Here is a 17,613-nt window from a genome sequence, read left to right on the forward strand (position 1 = left end):
CCATTGGACTTGGCCACTTCCGCAAAGGTCCTCCTTCTGCTTGGACAGTTGCGGTAAAGGTGGCCCATTTCACCACATCCATGACAGGCCTTGGGCCCTGTGCACTCTTTAGCCTCATGGCCCCCTTGGCCACAGGTACGGCAGCCGGCTCTGGAACAGCCTGCCTCTGTATGGCCTGACTGCCTGCAACGCCTACAGAAAGCTGGTTGCCGGGCGTAAAACAGGTAACCGCGGTCCCCACCAAGGCTGAAAAGAGCAGGTGGATGCTTCAGTCCTCCATGTCCTTCTGCGTCAGGGTTCAGCAGCACTTGGAACTGCCTTCTTCCTGTCCAGAATCCCCTCATGTCTTTTACGTACCTAGCACTAGTCACAACCTCTCCGTGCTGTCCCAAAAAAGCCACTAGTGCTAGGTCGGTGACGAAGGGGTTGTAGGTATGCACCGTGATAGTTCTGAAATTTGGTCTGTCCAGGTTCAAAATCTTGTAACCGGCTATGAATCTTGTCCCAGCCTCCTTTCTACAGGCTTCAGCCACTCTTGAATACATATCTTCACTGACCAGGGTAACGTCAAAGGCTTTTTCTGGCTGGTTCCACTGGATGCAGTATACATCTTCTACCTTCAGCCTCAGTTGTTCCAAGATGACATTTTTGCAGAACCAGTCTCTCGAAATCAGATGTTCCTCCACCGGCTCAGCCTGAAAGCGTATCGTGAACCTCACGCCGACCTTTGGGCTCGTCTGTTCCTTGGAGGCCGTTGGGGCCATCTTTTTGTCAGCTGTGTTCCTTCTTCGTCCAACTCTGTCGCCGTTTCTCCACTTGATCTTAGCCAAAAGGCCGAGAAGCGATAATCCACAAGTGTTGGATGTCCAAGCTAACCTCTTGGCACAAATCTCCCTTGCTGTGGTACCCCGTTTGTAGGTGTGCATAACAATGGCTGCTCATCACCTCCGCCCAAGCTCTCCTTTGTGGACACTTGATTGCTGACCTAGACAGCTCTTTGACTTTTCACAATTTCATAAGGCTCAGCCATACAGCAAAGCCTGCCAAAAATAGATTCAACTCATGTTTGTTCCTCTCCACGGAAGTCTTTAGTAAAAGGCGAAAGACTTGTGCGTTATGAAGAGAAACCAGAGTCAGCATGGCCCTCTGCTCGAGAGCAGCGGTGGAGCCTCTCGGTCACAGTCACCACCTTCGCGGTGGGCCTCTCTTTGCTTTCCGCATGTCAGATTCTAGTATACAACATTCCCACCACGCCCCCATCTGCCAACACAAATTATACAAGGCTTTATTTGCTCCTGCCCTGACTAGTGATTGGCTTTTAAGCCTTTTTAAGCAATACATCCCTGAACCACTTACATTGGGTCCAAAAGCGGACTCTGCTTTCTCACCAAGTCTCCCAGGAGATGTTGAGTGAAAACACGTTTCAGTTTTTGACAAATGCTTCTGATTCTATTTGGAATCCAGTTGATGCTCATTGTGACCCTGTGGAGATTCATGCATAATCGCTTCACAAGGCAGTGAGTCATCAGAGCAGTCTTGCACACTTGTCAAACTCTGCCAGGCCATTCCCTCAGTTTCATTGACCCAGTGTAGAATTCACCTTGAAACCTCCACAATTGTTTGAGTGTTTGCTTTTCTACAAGGTAAGAACAGAGTGCACCGTTCCCAGCGGCACTGCAATGCTAGGTCGATGCGTGGAGAGAAGGGAGCAAGCTCCAAATTTCTGCTCCTCTTGCCAAAAATCTGCTTAATATGTAGTCCTCATATAGAGGACATATCAGATATTAAACTGATAAGAACAGATACTACACTTGATCTTAGCCAAAAGGCCGAGAAGCGATAATCCACAAGTGTTGGATGTCCACGCTAACCTCTTGGCACAAATCTCCCTTGCTGTGGTACCCCGTTTGTAGGTGTGCATTACAATGGCTGCTCATCACCTCCGCCCAAGCTCTCCTTTGTGGACACCTGATTGCTGACCTAGACAGCTCTTTGACTTTTCACAATTTCATAAGGCTCAGCCAAACAGCAAAGCCTGCCAAAAATAGATTCAACTCATGTTTGTTCCTCTCCACGGAAGTCTTTAGTAAAAGGCGAAAGACTTGTGCGTTATGAAGAGAAACCAGAGTCAGCATGGCCCTCTGCTCGAGAGCAGCGGTGGAGCCTCTCGGTCACAGTCACCACCTTCGCGGTGGGCCTCTCTTTGCTTTCCGCATGTCAGATTCTAGTATACAACATTCCCACCACGCCCCCATCTGCCAACACAAATTATACAAGGCTTTATTTGCTCCTGCCCTGACTAGTGATTGGCTTTTAAGCCTTTTTAAGCAATACATCCCTGAACCACTTACATTGGGTCCAAAAGCGGACTCTGCTTTCTCACCAAGTCTCCCAGGAGATGTTGAGTGAAAACACGTTTCAGTTTTTGACAAATGCTTCTGATTCTATTTGGAATCCAGTTGATGCTCATTGTGACCCCGTGGAGATTCATGCATAATCGCTTCACAAGGCAGTGAGTCATCAGAGCAGTTTTGCACACTTGTCAAACTCTGCAAGGCCATTCCCTCAGTTTCATTGACCCAGTGTAGAATTCACCTTGAAACCTCCACAATTGTTTGAGTGCTTGCTTTTCTACAAGGTAAGAACAGAGTGCACCGTTCCCAGCGGCACTGCAATGCTAGGTCGATGCGTGGAGAGAAGGGAGCAAGCTCCAAATTTCTGCTCCTCTTGCCAAAAATCTGCTTAATATGTAGTCCTCATATAGAGAACATATCAGATATTAAACTGATAAGAACAGATACTACACTTGATCTTAGCCAAAAGGCCGAGAAGCGATAATCCACAAGTGTTGGATGTCCAAGCTAACCTCTTGGCACAAATCTCCCTTGCTGTGGTACCCCGTTTGTAGGTGTGCATAACAATGGCTGCTCATCACCTCCGCCCAAGCTCTCCTTTGTGGACACTTGATTGCTGACCTAGACAGCTCTTTGACTTTTCACAATTTCATAAGGCTCAGCCATACAGCAAAGCCTGCCAAAAATAGATTCAACTCATGTTTGTTCCTCTCCACGGAAGTCTTTAGTAAAAGGCGAAAGACTTGTGCGTTATGAAGAGAAACCAGAGTCAGCATGGCCCTCTGCTCGAGAGCAGCGGTGGAGCCTCTCGGTCACAGTCACCACCTTCGCGGTGGGCCTCTCTTTGCTTTGCGCATGTCAGATTCTAGTATACAACATTCCCACCACGCCCCCATCTGCCAACACAAATTATACAAGGCTTTATTTGCTCCTGCCCTGACTAGTGATTGGCTTTTAAGCCTTTTTAAGCAATACATCCCTGAACCACTTACATTGGGTCCAAAAGCGGACTCTGCTTTCTCACCAAGTCTCCCATGAGATGTTGAGTGAAAACACGTTTCAGTTTTTGACAAATGCTTCTGATTCTATTTGGAATCCAGTTGATGCTCATTGTGACCCCGTGCAGAGTCATGCATAATCACTTCACAAGGCAGTGAGTCATAAGAGCAGTTTTGCACACTTGTCAAACTCTGCCAGGCCATTCCCTCAGTTTCATTGACCCAGTGTAGAATTCACCTTGAAACCTCCACAATTGTTTGAGTGTTTGCTTTTCTACAAGGTAAGAACAGAGTGCACCGTTCCCAGCGGCACTGCAATGCTAGGTCGATGCGTGGAGAGAAGGGAGCAAGCTCCAAATTTCTGCTCCTCTTGCCAAAAATCTGCTTAATATGTAGTCCTCATATAGAGGACATATCAGATATTAAACTGATAAGAACAGATACTACACTTGATCTTAGCCAAAAGGCCGAGAAGCGATAATCCACAAGTGTTGGATGTCCAAGCTAACCTCTTGGCACAAATCTCCCTTGCTGTGGTACCCCGTTTGTAGGTGTGAATAACAATGGCTGCTCATCACCTCCGCCCAAGCTCTCCTTTGTGGACACTTGATTGCTGACCTAAACAGCTCTTTGACTTTTCACAATTTCATAAGGCTCAGCCATACAGCAAAGCCTGCCAAAAATAGATTCAACTCATGTTTGTTCCTCTCCACGGAAGTCTTTAGTAAAAGGCGAAAGACTTGTGCGTTATGAAGAGAAACCAGAGTCAGCATGGCCCTCTGCTCGAGAGCAGCGGTGGAGCCTCTCGGTCACAGTCACCACCTTCGCGGTGGGCCTCTCTTTGCTTTCCGCATGTCAGATTCTAGTATACAACATTCCCACCACGCCCCCATCTGCCAACACAAATTATATAAGGCTTTATTTGCTCCTGCCCTGACTAGTGATTGGCTTTTAAGCCTTTTTAAGCAATACATCCCTGAACCACTTACATTGGGTCCAAAAGCGGACTCTGCTTTCTCACCAAGTCTCCCAGGAGATGTTGAGTGAAAACACGTTTCAGTTTTTGACAAATGCTTCTGATTCTATTTGGAATCCAGTTGATGCTCATTGTGACCCCGTGGAGATTCATGCATAATCGCTTCACAAGGCAGTGAGTCATCAGAGCAGTTTTGCACACTTGTCAAACTCTGCAAGGCCATTCCCTCAGTTTCATTGACCCAGTGTAGAATTCACCTTGAAACCTCCACAATTGTTTGAGTGCTTGCTTTTCTACAAGGTAAGAACAGAGTGCACCGTTCCCAGCGGCACTGCAATGCTAGGTCGATGCGTGGAGAGAAGGGAGCAAGCTCCAAACTTCTGCTCCTCTTGCCAAAAATCTGCTTAATATGTAGTCCTCATATAAAGCACATATCAGATATTAAACTGATAAGAACAGATACTACACTTGATCTTAGCCAAAAGGCCGAGAAGCGATAATCCACAAGTGTTGGATGTCCAAGCTAACCTCTTGGCACAAATCTCCCTTGCTGTGGTACCCCGTTTGTAGGTGTGCATAACAATGGCTGCTCATCACCTCCGCCCAAGCTCTCCTTTGTGGACACTTGATTGCTGACCTAGACAGCTCTTTGACTTTTCACAATTTCATAAGGCTCAGCCATACAGCAAAGCCTGCCAAAAATAGATTCAACTCATGTTTGTTCCTCTCCACGGAAGTCTTTAGTAAAAGGCGAAAGACTTGTGCGTTATGAAGAGAAACCAGAGACAGCATGGCCCTCTGCTCGAGAGCAGCGGTGGAGCCTCTCGGTCACAGTCACCACCTTCGCGGTGGGCCTCTCTTTGCTTTCCGCATGTCAGATTCTAGTATACAACATTCCCACCACGCCCCCATCTGCCAACACAAATTATACAAGGCTTTATTTGCTCCTGCCCTGACTAGTGATTGGCTTTTAAGCCTTTTTAAGCAATACATCCCTGAACCACTTACATTGGGTCCAAAAGCGGACTCTGCTTTCTCACCAAGTCTCCCAGGAGATGTTGAGTGAAAACACGTTTCAGTTTTTGACAAATGCTTCTGATTCTATTTGGAATCCAGTTGATGCTCATTGTGACCCTGTGGAGATTCATGCATAATCGCTTCACAAGGCAGTGAGTCATCAGAGCAGTCTTGCACACTTGTCAAACTCTGCCAGGCCATTCCCTCAGTTTCATTGACCCAGTGTAGAATTCACCTTGAAACCTCCACAATTGTTTGCTTTTCTACAAGGTAAGAACAGAGTGCACCGTTCCCAGCGGCACTGCAATGCTAGGTCGATGCGTGGAGAGAAGGGAGCAAGCTCCAAATTTCTGCTCCTCTTGCCAAAAATCTGCTTAATATGTAGTCCTCATATAGAGGACATATCAGATATTAAACTGATAAGAACAGATACTACACTTGATCTTAGCCAAAAGGCCGAGAAGCGATAATCCACAAGTGTTGGATGTCCACGCTAACCTCTTGGCACAAATCTCCCTTGCTGTGGTACCCCGTTTGTAGGTGTGCATTACAATGGCTGCTCATCACCTCCGCCCAAGCTCTCCTTTGTGGACACCTGATTGCTGACCTAGACAGCTCTTTGACTTTTCACAATTTCATAAGGCTCAGCCGAACAGCAAAGCCTGCCAAAAATAGATTCAACTCATGTTTGTTCCTCTCCACGGAGGTCTTTAGTAAAAGGCGAAAGACTTGTGCGTTATGAAGAGAAACCAGAGTCAGCATGGCCCTCTGCTCGAGAGCAGCGGTGGAGCCTCTCGGTCTCAGTCACCACCTTCGCGGTGGGCCTCTCTTTGCTTTCCGCATGTCAGATTCTAGTATACAACATTCCCACCACGCCCCCATCTGCCAACACAAATTATACAAGGCTTTATTTGCTCCTGCCCTGACTAGTGATTGGCTTTTAAGCCTTTTTAAGCAATACATCCCTGAACCACTTACATTGGGTCCAAAAGCGGACTCTGCTTTCTCACCAAGTCTCCCAGGAGATGTTGAGTGAAAACACGTTTCAGTTTTTGACAAATGCTTCTGATTCTATTTGGAATCCAGTTGATGCTCATTGTGACCCCGTGGAGATTCATGCATAATCGCTTCACAAGGCAGTGAGTCATAAGAGCAGTTTTGCACACTTGTCAAACTCTGCCAGGCCATTCCCTCAGTTTCATTGACCCAGTGTAGAATTCACCTTGAAACCTCCACAATTGTTTGAGTGTTTGCTTTTCTACAAGGTAAGAACAGAGTGCACCGTTCCCAGCGGCACGGCAATGCTAGGTCGATGCGTGGAGAGAAGGGAGCAAGCTCCAAATTTCTGCTCCTCTTGCCAAAAATCTGCTTAATATGTAGTCCTCATATAGAGGACATATCAGATATTAAACTGATAAGAACAGATACTACACTTGATCTTAGCCAAAAGGCCGAGAAGCGATAATCCACAAGTGTTGGATGTCCAAGCTAACCTCTTGGCACAAATCTCCCTTGCTGTGGTACCCCGTTTGTAGGTGTGCATAACAATGGCTGCTCATCACCTCCGCCCAAGCTCTCCTTTGTGGACACTTGATTGCTGACCTAAACAGCTCTTTGACTTTTCACAATTTCATAAGGCTCAGCCATACAGCAAAGCCTGCCAAAAATAGATTCAACTCATGTTTGTTCCTCTCCACGGAAGTCTTTAGTAAAAGGCGAAAGACTTGTGCGTTGTGAAGAGAAACCAGAGTCAGCATGGCCCTCTGCTCGAGAGCAGCGGTGGAGCCTCTCGGTCACAGTCACCACCTTCGCGGTGGGCCTCTCTTTGCTTTCCGCATGTCAGATTCTAGTATACAACATTCCCACCACGCCCCCATCTGCCAACACAAATTATACAAGGCTTTATTTGCTCCTGCCCTGACTAGTGATTGGCTTTTAAGCCTTTTTAAGCAATACATCCCTGAACCACTTACATTGGGTCCAAAAGCGGACTCTGCTTTCTCACCAAGTCTCCCAGGAGATGTTGAGTGAAAACACGTTTCAGTTTTTGACAAATGCTTCTGATTCTATTTGGAATCCAGTTGATGCTCATTGTGACCCCGTGGAGATTCATGCATAATCGCTTCACAAGGCAGTGAGTCATCAGAGCAGTTTTGCACACTTGTCAAACTCTGCAAGGCCATTCCCTCAGTTTCATTGACCCAGTGTAGAATTCACCTTGAAACCTCCACAATTGTTTGAGTGTTTGCTTTTCTACAAGGTAAGAACAGAGTGCACCGTTCCCAGCGGCACTGCAATGCTAGGTCGATGCGTGGAGAGAAGGGAGCAAGCTCCAAATTTCTGCTCCTCTTGCCAAAAATCTGCTTAATATGTAGTCCTCATATAGAGCACATATCAGATATTAAACTGATAAGAACAGATACTACACTTGATCTTAGCCAAAAGGCCGAGAAGCGATAATCCACAAGTGTTGGATGTCCAAGCTAACCTCTTGGCACAAATCTCCCTTGCTGTGGTACCCCGTTTGTAGGTGTGCATAACAATGGCTGCTCATCACCTCCGCCCAAGCTCTCCTTTGTGGACACTTGATTGCTGACCTAGACAGCTCTTTGACTTTTCACAATTTCATAAGGCTCAGCCATACAGCAAAGCCTGCCAAAAATAGATTCAACTCATGTTTGTTCCTCTCCACGGAAGTCTTTAGTAAAAGGCGAAAGACTTGTGCGTTATGAAGAGAAACCAGAGTCAGCATGGCCCTCTGCTCGAGAGCAGCGGTGGAGCCTCTCGGTCACAGTCACCACCTTCGCGGTGGGCCTCTCTTTGCTTTCCGCATGTCAGATTCTAGTATACAACATTCCCACCACGCCCCCATCTGCCAACACAAATTATACAAGGCTTTATTTGCTCCTGCCCTGACTAGTGATTGGCTTTTAAGCCTTTTTAAGCAATACATCCCTGAACCACTTACATTGGGTCCAAAAGCGGACTCTGCTTTCTCACCAAGTCTCCCAGGAGATGTTGAGTGAAAACACGTTTCAGTTTTTGACAAATGCTTCTGATTCTATTTGGAATCCAGTTGATGCTCATTGTGACCCTGTGGAGATTCATGCATAATCGCTTCACAAGGCAGTGAGTCATCAGAGCAGTCTTGCACACTTGTCAAACTCTGCCAGGCCATTCCCTCAGTTTCATTGACCCAGTGTAGAATTCACCTTGAAACCTCCACAATTGTTTGCTTTTCTACAAGGTAAGAACAGAGTGCACCGTTCCCAGCGGCACTGCAATGCTAGGTCGATGCGTGGAGAGAAGGGAGCAAGCTCCAAATTTCTGCTCCTCTTGCCAAAAATCTGCTTAATATGTAGTCCTCATATAGAGGACATATCAGATATTAAACTGATAAGAACAGATACTACACTTGATCTTAGCCAAAAGGCCGAGAAGCGATAATCCACAAGTGTTGGATGTCCAAGCTAACCTCTTGGCACAAATCTCCCTTGCTGTGGTACCCCGTTTGTAGGTGTGCATAACAATGGCTGCTCATCACCTCCGCCCAAGCTCTCCTTTGTGGACACCTGATTGCTGACCTAGACAGCTCTTTGACTTTTCACAATTTCATAAGGCTCAGCCATACAGCAAAGCCTGCCAAAAATAGATTCAACTCATGTTTGTTCCTCTCCACGGAAGTCTTTAGTAAAAGGCGAAAGACTTGTGCGTTATGAAGAGAAACCAGAGTCAGCATGGCCCTCTGCTCGAGAGCAGCGACGGAGCCTCTCGGTCACAGTCACCACCTTCGCGGTGGGCCTCTCTTTGCTTTGCGCATGTCAGATTCTAGTATACAACATTCCCACCACGCCCCCATCTGCCAACACAAATTATACAAGGCTTTATTTGCTCCTGCCCTGACTAGTGATTGGCTTTTAAGCCTTTTTAAGCGATACATCCCTGAACCACTTACATTGGGTCCAAAAGCGGACTCTGCTTTCTCACCAAGTCTCCCAGGAGATGTTGAGTGAAAACACGTTTCAGTTTTTGACAAATGCTTCTGATTCTATTTGGAATCCAGTTGATGCTCATTGTGACCCCGTGCAGAGTCATGCATAATCACTTCACAAGGCAGTGAGTCATAAGAGCAGTTTTGCACACTTGTCAAACTCTGCCAGGCCATTCCCTCAGTTTCATTGACCCAGTGTAGAATTCACCTTGAAACCTCCACAATTGTTTGCTTTTCTACAAGGTAAGAACAGAGTGCACCGTTCCCAGCGGCACTGCAATGCTAGGTCGATGCGTGGAGAGAAGGGAGCAAGCTCCAAACTTCTGCTCCTCTTGCCAAAAATCTGCTTAATATGTAGTCCTCATATAAAGCACATATCAGATATTAAACTGATAAGAACAGATACTACACTTGATCTTAGCCAAAAGGCCGAGAAGCGATAATCCACAAGTGTTGGATGTCCAAGCTAACCTCTTGGCACAAATCTCCCTTGCTGTGGTACCCCGTTTGTAGGTGTGCATAACAATGGCTGCTCATCACCTCCGCCCAAGCTCTCCTTTGTGGACACTTGATTGCTGACCTAGACAGCTCTTTGACTTTTCACAATTTCATAAGGCTCAGCCATACAGCAAAGCCTGCCAAAAATAGATTCAACTCATGTTTGTTCCTCTCCACGGAAGTCTTTAGTAAAAGGCGAAAGACTTGTGCGTTATGAAGAGAAACCAGAGACAGCATGGCCCTCTGCTCGAGAGCAGCGGTGGAGCCTCTCGGTCACAGTCACCACCTTCGCGGTGGGCCTCTCTTTGCTTTCCGCATGTCAGATTCTAGTATACAACATTCCCACCACGCCCCCATCTGCCAACACAAATTATACAAGGCTTTATTTGCTCCTGCCCTGACTAGTGATTGGCTTTTAAGCCTTTTTAAGCAATACATCCCTGAACCACTTACATTGGGTCCAAAAGCGGACTCTGCTTTCTCACCAAGTCTCCCAGGAGATGTTGAGTGAAAACACGTTTCAGTTTTTGACAAATGCTTCTGATTCTATTTGGAATCCAGTTGATGCTCATTGTGACCCTGTGGAGATTCATGCATAATCGCTTCACAAGGCAGTGAGTCATCAGAGCAGTCTTGCACACTTGTCAAACTCTGCCAGGCCATTCCCTCAGTTTCATTGACCCAGTGTAGAATTCACCTTGAAACCTCCACAATTGTTTGCTTTTCTACAAGGTAAGAACAGAGTGCACCGTTCCCAGCGGCACTGCAATGCTAGGTCGATGCGTGGAGAGAAGGGAGCAAGCTCCAAATTTCTGCTCCTCTTGCCAAAAATCTGCTTAATATGTAGTCCTCATATAGAGGACATATCAGATATTAAACTGATAAGAACAGATACTACACTTGATCTTAGCCAAAAGGCCGAGAAGCGATAATCCACAAGTGTTGGATGTCCACGCTAACCTCTTGGCACAAATCTCCCTTGCTGTGGTACCCCGTTTGTAGGTGTGCATTACAATGGCTGCTCATCACCTCCGCCCAAGCTCTCCTTTGTGGACACCTGATTGCTGACCTAGACAGCTCTTTGACTTTTCACAATTTCATAAGGCTCAGCCAAACAGCAAAGCCTGCCAAAAATAGATTCAACTCATGTTTGTTCCTCTCCACGGAGGTCTTTAGTAAAAGGCGAAAGACTTGTGCGTTATGAAGAGAAACCAGAGTCAGCATGGCCCTCTGCTCGAGAGCAGCGGTGGAGCCTCTCGGTCTCAGTCACCACCTTCGCGGTGGGCCTCTCTTTGCTTTCCGCATGTCAGATTCTAGTATACAACATTCCCACCACGCCCCCATCTGCCAACACAAATTATACAAGGCTTTATTTGCTCCTGCCCTGACTAGTGATTGGCTTTTAAGCCTTTTTAAGCAATACATCCCTGAACCACTTACATTGGGTCCAAAAGCGGACTCTGCTTTCTCACCAAGTCTCCCAGGAGATGTTGAGTGAAAACACGTTTCAGTTTTTGACAAATGCTTCTGATTCTATTTGGAATCCAGTTGATGCTCATTGTGACCCCGTGGAGATTCATGCATAATCGCTTCACAAGGCAGTGAGTCATAAGAGCAGTTTTGCACACTTGTCAAACTCTGCCAGGCCATTCCCTCAGTTTCATTGACCCAGTGTAGAATTCACCTTGAAACCTCCACAATTGTTTGAGTGTTTGCTTTTCTACAAGGTAAGAACAGAGTGCACCGTTCCCAGCGGCACGGCAATGCTAGGTCGATGCGTGGAGAGAAGGGAGCAAGCTCCAAATTTCTGCTCCTCTTGCCAAAAATCTGCTTAATATGTAGTCCTCATATAGAGGACATATCAGATATTAAACTGATAAGAACAGATACTACACTTGATCTTAGCCAAAAGGCCGAGAAGCGATAATCCACAAGTGTTGGATGTCCAAGCTAACCTCTTGGCACAAATCTCCCTTGCTGTGGTACCCCGTTTGTAGGTGTGCATAACAATGGCTGCTCATCACCTCCGCCCAAGCTCTCCTTTGTGGACACTTGATTGCTGACCTAAACAGCTCTTTGACTTTTCACAATTTCATAAGGCTCAGCCATACAGCAAAGCCTGCCAAAAATAGATTCAACTCATGTTTGTTCCTCTCCACGGAAGTCTTTAGTAAAAGGCGAAAGACTTGTGCGTTGTGAAGAGAAACCAGAGTCAGCATGGCCCTCTGCTCGAGAGCAGCGGTGGAGCCTCTCGGTCACAGTCACCACCTTCGCGGTGGGCCTCTCTTTGCTTTCCGCATGTCAGATTCTAGTATACAACATTCCCACCACGCCCCCATCTGCCAACACAAATTATACAAGGCTTTATTTGCTCCTGCCCTGACTAGTGATTGGCTTTTAAGCCTTTTTAAGCAATACATCCCTGAACCACTTACATTGGGTCCAAAAGCGGACTCTGCTTTCTCACCAAGTCTCCCAGGAGATGTTGAGTGAAAACACGTTTCAGTTTTTGACAAATGCTTCTGATTCTATTTGGAATCCAGTTGATGCTCATTGTGACCCCGTGGAGATTCATGCATAATCGCTTCACAAGGCAGTGAGTCATCAGAGCAGTTTTGCACACTTGTCAAACTCTGCAAGGCCATTCCCTCAGTTTCATTGACCCAGTGTAGAATTCACCTTGAAACCTCCACAATTGTTTGAGTGTTTGCTTTTCTACAAGGTAAGAACAGAGTGCACCGTTCCCAGCGGCACTGCAATGCTAGGTCGATGCGTGGAGAGAAGGGAGCAAGCTCCAAATTTCTGCTCCTCTTGCCAAAAATCTGCTTAATATGTAGTCCTCATATAGAGCACATATCAGATATTAAACTGATAAGAACAGATACTACACTTGATCTTAGCCAAAAGGCCGAGAAGCGATAATCCACAAGTGTTGGATGTCCAAGCTAACCTCTTGGCACAAATCTCCCTTGCTGTGGTACCCCGTTTGTAGGTGTGCATAACAATGGCTGCTCATCACCTCCGCCCAAGCTCTCCTTTGTGGACACTTGATTGCTGACCTAGACAGCTCTTTGACTTTTCACAATTTCATAAGGCTCAGCCATACAGCAAAGCCTGCCAAAAATAGATTCAACTCATGTTTGTTCCTCTCCACGGAAGTCTTTAGTAAAAGGCGAAAGACTTGTGCGTTATGAAGAGAAACCAGAGTCAGCATGGCCCTCTGCTCGAGAGCAGCGGTGGAGCCTCTCGGTCACAGTCACCACCTTCGCGGTGGGCCTCTCTTTGCTTTCCGCATGTCAGATTCTAGTATACAACATTCCCACCACGCCCCCATCTGCCAACACAAATTATACAAGGCTTTATTTGCTCCTGCCCTGACTAGTGATTGGCTTTTAAGCCTTTTTAAGCAATACATCCCTGAACCACTTACATTGGGTCCAAAAGCGGACTCTGCTTTCTCACCAAGTCTCCCAGGAGATGTTGAGTGAAAACACGTTTCAGTTTTTGACAAATGCTTCTGATTCTATTTGGAATCCAGTTGATGCTCATTGTGACCCTGTGGAGATTCATGCATAATCGCTTCACAAGGCAGTGAGTCATCAGAGCAGTCTTGCACACTTGTCAAACTCTGCCAGGCCATTCCCTCAGTTTCATTGACCCAGTGTAGAATTCACCTTGAAACCTCCACAATTGTTTGCTTTTCTACAAGGTAAGAACAGAGTGCACCGTTCCCAGCGGCACTGCAATGCTAGGTCGATGCGTGGAGAGAAGGGAGCAAGCTCCAAATTTCTGCTCCTCTTGCCAAAAATCTGCTTAATATGTAGTCCTCATATAGAGGACATATCAGATATTAAACTGATAAGAACAGATACTACACTTGATCTTAGCCAAAAGGCCGAGAAGCGATAATCCACAAGTGTTGGATGTCCAAGCTAACCTCTTGGCACAAATCTCCCTTGCTGTGGTACCCCGTTTGTAGGTGTGCATAACAATGGCTGCTCATCACCTCCGCCCAAGCTCTCCTTTGTGGACACCTGATTGCTGACCTAGACAGCTCTTTGACTTTTCACAATTTCATAAGGCTCAGCCATACAGCAAAGCCTGCCAAAAATAGATTCAACTCATGTTTGTTCCTCTCCACGGAAGTCTTTAGTAAAAGGCGAAAGACTTGTGCGTTATGAAGAGAAACCAGAGTCAGCATGGCCCTCTGCTCGAGAGCAGCGACGGAGCCTCTCGGTCACAGTCACCACCTTCGCGGTGGGCCTCTCTTTGCTTTGCGCATGTCAGATTCTAGTATACAACATTCCCACCACGCCCCCATCTGCCAACACAAATTATACAAGGCTTTATTTGCTCCTGCCCTGACTAGTGATTGGCTTTTAAGCCTTTTTAAGCGATACATCCCTGAACCACTTACATTGGGTCCAAAAGCGGACTCTGCTTTCTCACCAAGTCTCCCAGGAGATGTTGAGTGAAAACACGTTTCAGTTTTTGACAAATGCTTCTGATTCTATTTGGAATCCAGTTGATGCTCATTGTGACCCCGTGCAGAGTCATGCATAATCACTTCACAAGGCAGTGAGTCATAAGAGCAGTTTTGCACACTTGTCAAACTCTGCCAGGCCATTCCCTCAGTTTCATTGACCCAGTGTAGAATTCACCTTGAAACCTCCACAATTGTTTGCTTTTCTACAAGGTAAGAACAGAGTGCACCGTTCCCAGCGGCACTGCAATGCTAGGTCGATGCGTGGAGAGAAGGGAGCAAGCTCCAAATTTCTGCTCCTCTTGCCAAAAATCTGCTTAATATGTAGTCCTCATATAGAGGACATATCAGATATTAAACTGATAAGAACAGATACTACACTTGATCTTAGCCAAAAGGCCGAGAAGCGATAATCCATAAGTGTTGGATGTCCAAGCTAACCTCTTGGCACAAATCTCCCTTGCTGTGGTGCCCCGTTTGTAGGTGTGCATAACAATGGCTGCTCATCACCTCCGCCCAAGCTCTCCTTTGTGGACACTTGATTGCTGACCTAAACAGCTCTTTGACTTTTCACAATTTCATAAGGCTCAGCCATACAGCAAAGCCTGCCAAAAATAGATTCAACTCATGTTTGTTCCTCTCCACGGAAGTCTTTAGTAAAAGGCGAAAGACTTGTGCGTTATGAAGAGAAACCAGAGTCAGCATGGCCCTCTGCTCGAGAGCAGCGGTGGAGCCTCTCGGTCACAGTCACCACCTTCGCGGTGGGCCTCTCTTTGCTTTCCGCATGTCAGATTCTAGTATACAACATTCCCACCACGCCCCCATCTGCCAACACAAATTATACAAGGCTTTATTTGCTCCTGCCCTGACTAGTGATTGGCTTTTAAGCCTTTTTAAGCAATACATCCCTGAACCACTTACATTGGGTCCAAAAGCGGACTCTGCTTTCTCACCAAGTCTCCCAGGAGATGTTGAGTGAAAACACGTTTCAGTTTTTGACAAATGCTTCTGATTCTATTTGGAATCCAGTTGATGCTCATTGTGACCCCGTGGAGAGTCATGCATAATCGCTTCACAAGGCAGTGAGTCATCAGAGCAGTTTTGCACACTTGTCAAACTCTGCCAGGCCATTCCCTCAGTTTCATTGACCCAGTGTAGAATTCACCTTGAAACCTCCACAATTGTTTGAGTGTTTGCTTTTCTACAAGGTAAGAACAGAGTGCACCGTTCCCAGCGGCACTGCAATGCTAGGTCGATGCGTGGAGAGAAGGGAGCAAGCTCCAAATTTCTGCTCCTCTTGCCAAAAATCTGCTTAATATGTAGTCCTCATATAGAGGACATATCAGATATTAAACTGATAAGAACAGATACTACACTTGATCTTAGCCAAAAGGCCGAGAAGCGATAATCCACAAGTGTTGGATGTCCACGCTAACCTCTTGGCACAAATCTCCCTTGCTGTGGTACCCCGTTTGTAGGTGTGCATTACAATGGCTGCTCATCACCTCCGCCCAAGCTCTCCTTTGTGGACACCTGATTGCTGACCTAGACAGCTCTTTGACTTTTCACAATTTCATAAGGCTCAGCCAAACAGCAAAGCCTGCCAAAAATAGATTCAACTCATGTTTGTTCCTCTCCACGGAAGTCTTTAGTAAAAGGCGAAAGACTTGTGCGTTATGAAGAGAAACCAGAGTCAGCATGGCCCTCTGCTCGAGAGCAGCGGTGGAGCCTCTCGGTCACAGTCACCACCTTCGCGGTGGGCCTCTCTTTGCTTTCCGCATGTCAGATTCTAGTATACAACATTCCCACCACGCCCCCATCTGCCAACACAAATTATACAAGGCTTTATTTGCTCCTGCCCTGACTAGTGATTGGCTTTTAAGCCTTTTTAAGCAATACATCCCTGAACCACTTACATTGGGTCCAAAAGCGGACTCTGCTTTCTCACCAAGTCTCCCAGGAGATGTTGAGTGAAAACACGTTTCAGTTTTTGACAAATGCTTCTGATTCTATTTGGAATCCAGTTGATGCTCATTGTGACCCCGTGGAGATTCATGCATAATCGCTTCACAAGGCAGTGAGTCATCAGAGCAGTTTTGCACACTTGTCAAACTCTGCAAGGCCATTCCCTCAGTTTCATTGACCCAGTGTAGAATTCACCTTGAAACCTCCACAATTGTTTGAGTGCTTGCTTTTCTACAAGGTAAGAACAGAGTGCACCGTTCCCAGCGGCACTGCAATGCTAGGTCGATGCGTGGAGAGAAGGGAGCAAGCTCCAAATTTCTGCTCCTCTTGCCAAAAATCTGCTTAATATGTAGTCCTCATATAGAGAACATATCAGATATTAAACTGATAAGAACAGATTTTTTTTTTTTTTTTTTTTTTTTTTGGAATTTTTTTTTATTTAATTCACTCATGAGCGGTACAATACTTTACATTACAAAGATCATCATCTCTCCACACCTTAAGACCTCCAGAATTCTATCGGACTAAAAGAAAATAAGAGGAGGTACAATAAAAGACTCTTTCATGAGTTCAGTCTACAGATTGTCAAAAATAATTTTCCATCGATCTTTAATTGAGTCGATGCCCCATTTGCTCGCCTCCAATTTAAGTTTTCGCCGCATAATGTCTTCAATACTGTGTGTAGTGTTTTCTATCGACCACTTTTCCGTCTCATTTATTATACTACCTCTTACCTCCCATAACTTAGCCTTCACAATTGATGTAAGTTCTAAGGCTTTGCACACACCTTTGTCCCCCTCTAAACTAAAATCCATGAACAGAACTTTTTCCCAGTTCACCTCTTTTAGAAAACCGAATCTTTGGCCCAATTTCTTCCACAATTGTTTTGCAAAGGGACATTCAAATAATGCATGTTCCACGGTTTCTACCCCATTGCATCCACGTCTTGGGCATATCCTATTTAATGTTAAATCATGATTAAATAGAGTATTCCTCACAGGTAATTTCCTATGAAGCACCAACCAATTAAAATCTCTTAATCTGTTTTCTAGACTCTTGCATTGGGTTCTTCTCCACACGTCACTATGAACATGCAAACCATCTTTAGGGTCAAACTTAGCAATCAACGTTTCATACAGCTTTTTGTGATTAACTACTGAATCTCTTTTCCAACACTCCTTGTATTTCTTTGCCCAACTTATCATTTTTTTATAATGATCTGGCATGACCTCTGCTTTCGGAAAACTGTTTTCCCATTTCGCCACAAGAGGTCTCAGATGGATAGAGAGCCAGAATTTAATCAATGGTTGGCATTTGTGTTCAGGTGGGTT

The 17,613-nt window shown here is 45.9% G+C and overlaps 32 non-coding genes across 32 annotated transcripts; all 32 read right to left on the minus strand.

The window, feature by feature from the left end:
* Positions 1-1,023: 1,023 nt before the first annotated feature.
* LOC133963513 (U5 spliceosomal RNA) lies at positions 1,024-1,136 on the minus strand. The gene has a single exon (XR_009923011.1). It is a non-coding gene; the product is annotated as a U5 spliceosomal RNA (small nuclear RNA).
* Positions 1,137-1,649: 513 nt separating this feature from the next.
* On the minus strand, positions 1,650-1,841 carry LOC133964249 (U2 spliceosomal RNA). Its single transcript, XR_009923713.1, has one exon. It is a non-coding gene; the product is annotated as a U2 spliceosomal RNA (small nuclear RNA).
* Positions 1,842-2,018: 177 nt separating this feature from the next.
* LOC133963713 (U5 spliceosomal RNA) lies at positions 2,019-2,131 on the minus strand. The gene has a single exon (XR_009923200.1). It is a non-coding gene; the product is annotated as a U5 spliceosomal RNA (small nuclear RNA).
* Positions 2,132-2,644: 513 nt separating this feature from the next.
* Positions 2,645-2,836, minus strand: LOC133962678 (U2 spliceosomal RNA). Its single transcript, XR_009922257.1, has one exon. It is a non-coding gene; the product is annotated as a U2 spliceosomal RNA (small nuclear RNA).
* A 177-nt stretch (positions 2,837-3,013) lies between these two features.
* On the minus strand, positions 3,014-3,126 carry LOC133963514 (U5 spliceosomal RNA). The gene has a single exon (XR_009923012.1). It is a non-coding gene; the product is annotated as a U5 spliceosomal RNA (small nuclear RNA).
* Positions 3,127-3,639: 513 nt separating this feature from the next.
* LOC133964250 (U2 spliceosomal RNA) lies at positions 3,640-3,831 on the minus strand. The gene has a single exon (XR_009923714.1). It is a non-coding gene; the product is annotated as a U2 spliceosomal RNA (small nuclear RNA).
* A 177-nt stretch (positions 3,832-4,008) lies between these two features.
* LOC133963515 (U5 spliceosomal RNA) lies at positions 4,009-4,121 on the minus strand. The gene has a single exon (XR_009923013.1). It is a non-coding gene; the product is annotated as a U5 spliceosomal RNA (small nuclear RNA).
* A 513-nt stretch (positions 4,122-4,634) lies between these two features.
* LOC133962892 (U2 spliceosomal RNA) lies at positions 4,635-4,826 on the minus strand. The gene has a single exon (XR_009922458.1). It is a non-coding gene; the product is annotated as a U2 spliceosomal RNA (small nuclear RNA).
* Positions 4,827-5,003: 177 nt separating this feature from the next.
* On the minus strand, positions 5,004-5,116 carry LOC133963760 (U5 spliceosomal RNA). The gene has a single exon (XR_009923244.1). It is a non-coding gene; the product is annotated as a U5 spliceosomal RNA (small nuclear RNA).
* A 505-nt stretch (positions 5,117-5,621) lies between these two features.
* On the minus strand, positions 5,622-5,813 carry LOC133964252 (U2 spliceosomal RNA). The gene has a single exon (XR_009923716.1). It is a non-coding gene; the product is annotated as a U2 spliceosomal RNA (small nuclear RNA).
* A 177-nt stretch (positions 5,814-5,990) lies between these two features.
* On the minus strand, positions 5,991-6,103 carry LOC133963842 (U5 spliceosomal RNA). The gene has a single exon (XR_009923324.1). It is a non-coding gene; the product is annotated as a U5 spliceosomal RNA (small nuclear RNA).
* A 513-nt stretch (positions 6,104-6,616) lies between these two features.
* LOC133962740 (U2 spliceosomal RNA) lies at positions 6,617-6,808 on the minus strand. The gene has a single exon (XR_009922314.1). It is a non-coding gene; the product is annotated as a U2 spliceosomal RNA (small nuclear RNA).
* A 177-nt stretch (positions 6,809-6,985) lies between these two features.
* On the minus strand, positions 6,986-7,098 carry LOC133963683 (U5 spliceosomal RNA). The gene has a single exon (XR_009923173.1). It is a non-coding gene; the product is annotated as a U5 spliceosomal RNA (small nuclear RNA).
* Positions 7,099-7,611: 513 nt separating this feature from the next.
* On the minus strand, positions 7,612-7,803 carry LOC133962808 (U2 spliceosomal RNA). The gene has a single exon (XR_009922379.1). It is a non-coding gene; the product is annotated as a U2 spliceosomal RNA (small nuclear RNA).
* A 177-nt stretch (positions 7,804-7,980) lies between these two features.
* LOC133963516 (U5 spliceosomal RNA) lies at positions 7,981-8,093 on the minus strand. The gene has a single exon (XR_009923014.1). It is a non-coding gene; the product is annotated as a U5 spliceosomal RNA (small nuclear RNA).
* A 505-nt stretch (positions 8,094-8,598) lies between these two features.
* Positions 8,599-8,790, minus strand: LOC133964253 (U2 spliceosomal RNA). The gene has a single exon (XR_009923717.1). It is a non-coding gene; the product is annotated as a U2 spliceosomal RNA (small nuclear RNA).
* A 177-nt stretch (positions 8,791-8,967) lies between these two features.
* On the minus strand, positions 8,968-9,080 carry LOC133963518 (U5 spliceosomal RNA). Its single transcript, XR_009923016.1, has one exon. It is a non-coding gene; the product is annotated as a U5 spliceosomal RNA (small nuclear RNA).
* Positions 9,081-9,585: 505 nt separating this feature from the next.
* LOC133962893 (U2 spliceosomal RNA) lies at positions 9,586-9,777 on the minus strand. Its single transcript, XR_009922459.1, has one exon. It is a non-coding gene; the product is annotated as a U2 spliceosomal RNA (small nuclear RNA).
* A 177-nt stretch (positions 9,778-9,954) lies between these two features.
* On the minus strand, positions 9,955-10,067 carry LOC133963761 (U5 spliceosomal RNA). Its single transcript, XR_009923245.1, has one exon. It is a non-coding gene; the product is annotated as a U5 spliceosomal RNA (small nuclear RNA).
* A 505-nt stretch (positions 10,068-10,572) lies between these two features.
* LOC133964254 (U2 spliceosomal RNA) lies at positions 10,573-10,764 on the minus strand. Its single transcript, XR_009923718.1, has one exon. It is a non-coding gene; the product is annotated as a U2 spliceosomal RNA (small nuclear RNA).
* Positions 10,765-10,941: 177 nt separating this feature from the next.
* Positions 10,942-11,054, minus strand: LOC133963836 (U5 spliceosomal RNA). The gene has a single exon (XR_009923319.1). It is a non-coding gene; the product is annotated as a U5 spliceosomal RNA (small nuclear RNA).
* A 513-nt stretch (positions 11,055-11,567) lies between these two features.
* Positions 11,568-11,759, minus strand: LOC133962741 (U2 spliceosomal RNA). Its single transcript, XR_009922315.1, has one exon. It is a non-coding gene; the product is annotated as a U2 spliceosomal RNA (small nuclear RNA).
* A 177-nt stretch (positions 11,760-11,936) lies between these two features.
* On the minus strand, positions 11,937-12,049 carry LOC133963684 (U5 spliceosomal RNA). Its single transcript, XR_009923174.1, has one exon. It is a non-coding gene; the product is annotated as a U5 spliceosomal RNA (small nuclear RNA).
* Positions 12,050-12,562: 513 nt separating this feature from the next.
* Positions 12,563-12,754, minus strand: LOC133962809 (U2 spliceosomal RNA). The gene has a single exon (XR_009922380.1). It is a non-coding gene; the product is annotated as a U2 spliceosomal RNA (small nuclear RNA).
* A 177-nt stretch (positions 12,755-12,931) lies between these two features.
* Positions 12,932-13,044, minus strand: LOC133963519 (U5 spliceosomal RNA). The gene has a single exon (XR_009923017.1). It is a non-coding gene; the product is annotated as a U5 spliceosomal RNA (small nuclear RNA).
* Positions 13,045-13,549: 505 nt separating this feature from the next.
* LOC133964255 (U2 spliceosomal RNA) lies at positions 13,550-13,741 on the minus strand. Its single transcript, XR_009923719.1, has one exon. It is a non-coding gene; the product is annotated as a U2 spliceosomal RNA (small nuclear RNA).
* Positions 13,742-13,918: 177 nt separating this feature from the next.
* LOC133963520 (U5 spliceosomal RNA) lies at positions 13,919-14,031 on the minus strand. Its single transcript, XR_009923018.1, has one exon. It is a non-coding gene; the product is annotated as a U5 spliceosomal RNA (small nuclear RNA).
* Positions 14,032-14,536: 505 nt separating this feature from the next.
* Positions 14,537-14,728, minus strand: LOC133964256 (U2 spliceosomal RNA). The gene has a single exon (XR_009923720.1). It is a non-coding gene; the product is annotated as a U2 spliceosomal RNA (small nuclear RNA).
* A 177-nt stretch (positions 14,729-14,905) lies between these two features.
* LOC133963521 (U5 spliceosomal RNA) lies at positions 14,906-15,018 on the minus strand. The gene has a single exon (XR_009923019.1). It is a non-coding gene; the product is annotated as a U5 spliceosomal RNA (small nuclear RNA).
* Positions 15,019-15,531: 513 nt separating this feature from the next.
* On the minus strand, positions 15,532-15,723 carry LOC133964257 (U2 spliceosomal RNA). The gene has a single exon (XR_009923721.1). It is a non-coding gene; the product is annotated as a U2 spliceosomal RNA (small nuclear RNA).
* A 177-nt stretch (positions 15,724-15,900) lies between these two features.
* Positions 15,901-16,013, minus strand: LOC133963714 (U5 spliceosomal RNA). The gene has a single exon (XR_009923201.1). It is a non-coding gene; the product is annotated as a U5 spliceosomal RNA (small nuclear RNA).
* Positions 16,014-16,526: 513 nt separating this feature from the next.
* LOC133963063 (U2 spliceosomal RNA) lies at positions 16,527-16,715 on the minus strand. Its single transcript, XR_009922602.1, has one exon. It is a non-coding gene; the product is annotated as a U2 spliceosomal RNA (small nuclear RNA).
* Between the last annotated feature and the right edge of the window lie 898 nt (positions 16,716-17,613).

The sequence above is a fragment of the Platichthys flesus genome, chromosome 10, assembly GCF_949316205.1.
Source record: "Platichthys flesus chromosome 10, fPlaFle2.1, whole genome shotgun sequence".
Taxonomy (NCBI): Eukaryota; Metazoa; Chordata; class Actinopteri; order Pleuronectiformes; family Pleuronectidae; genus Platichthys; species Platichthys flesus.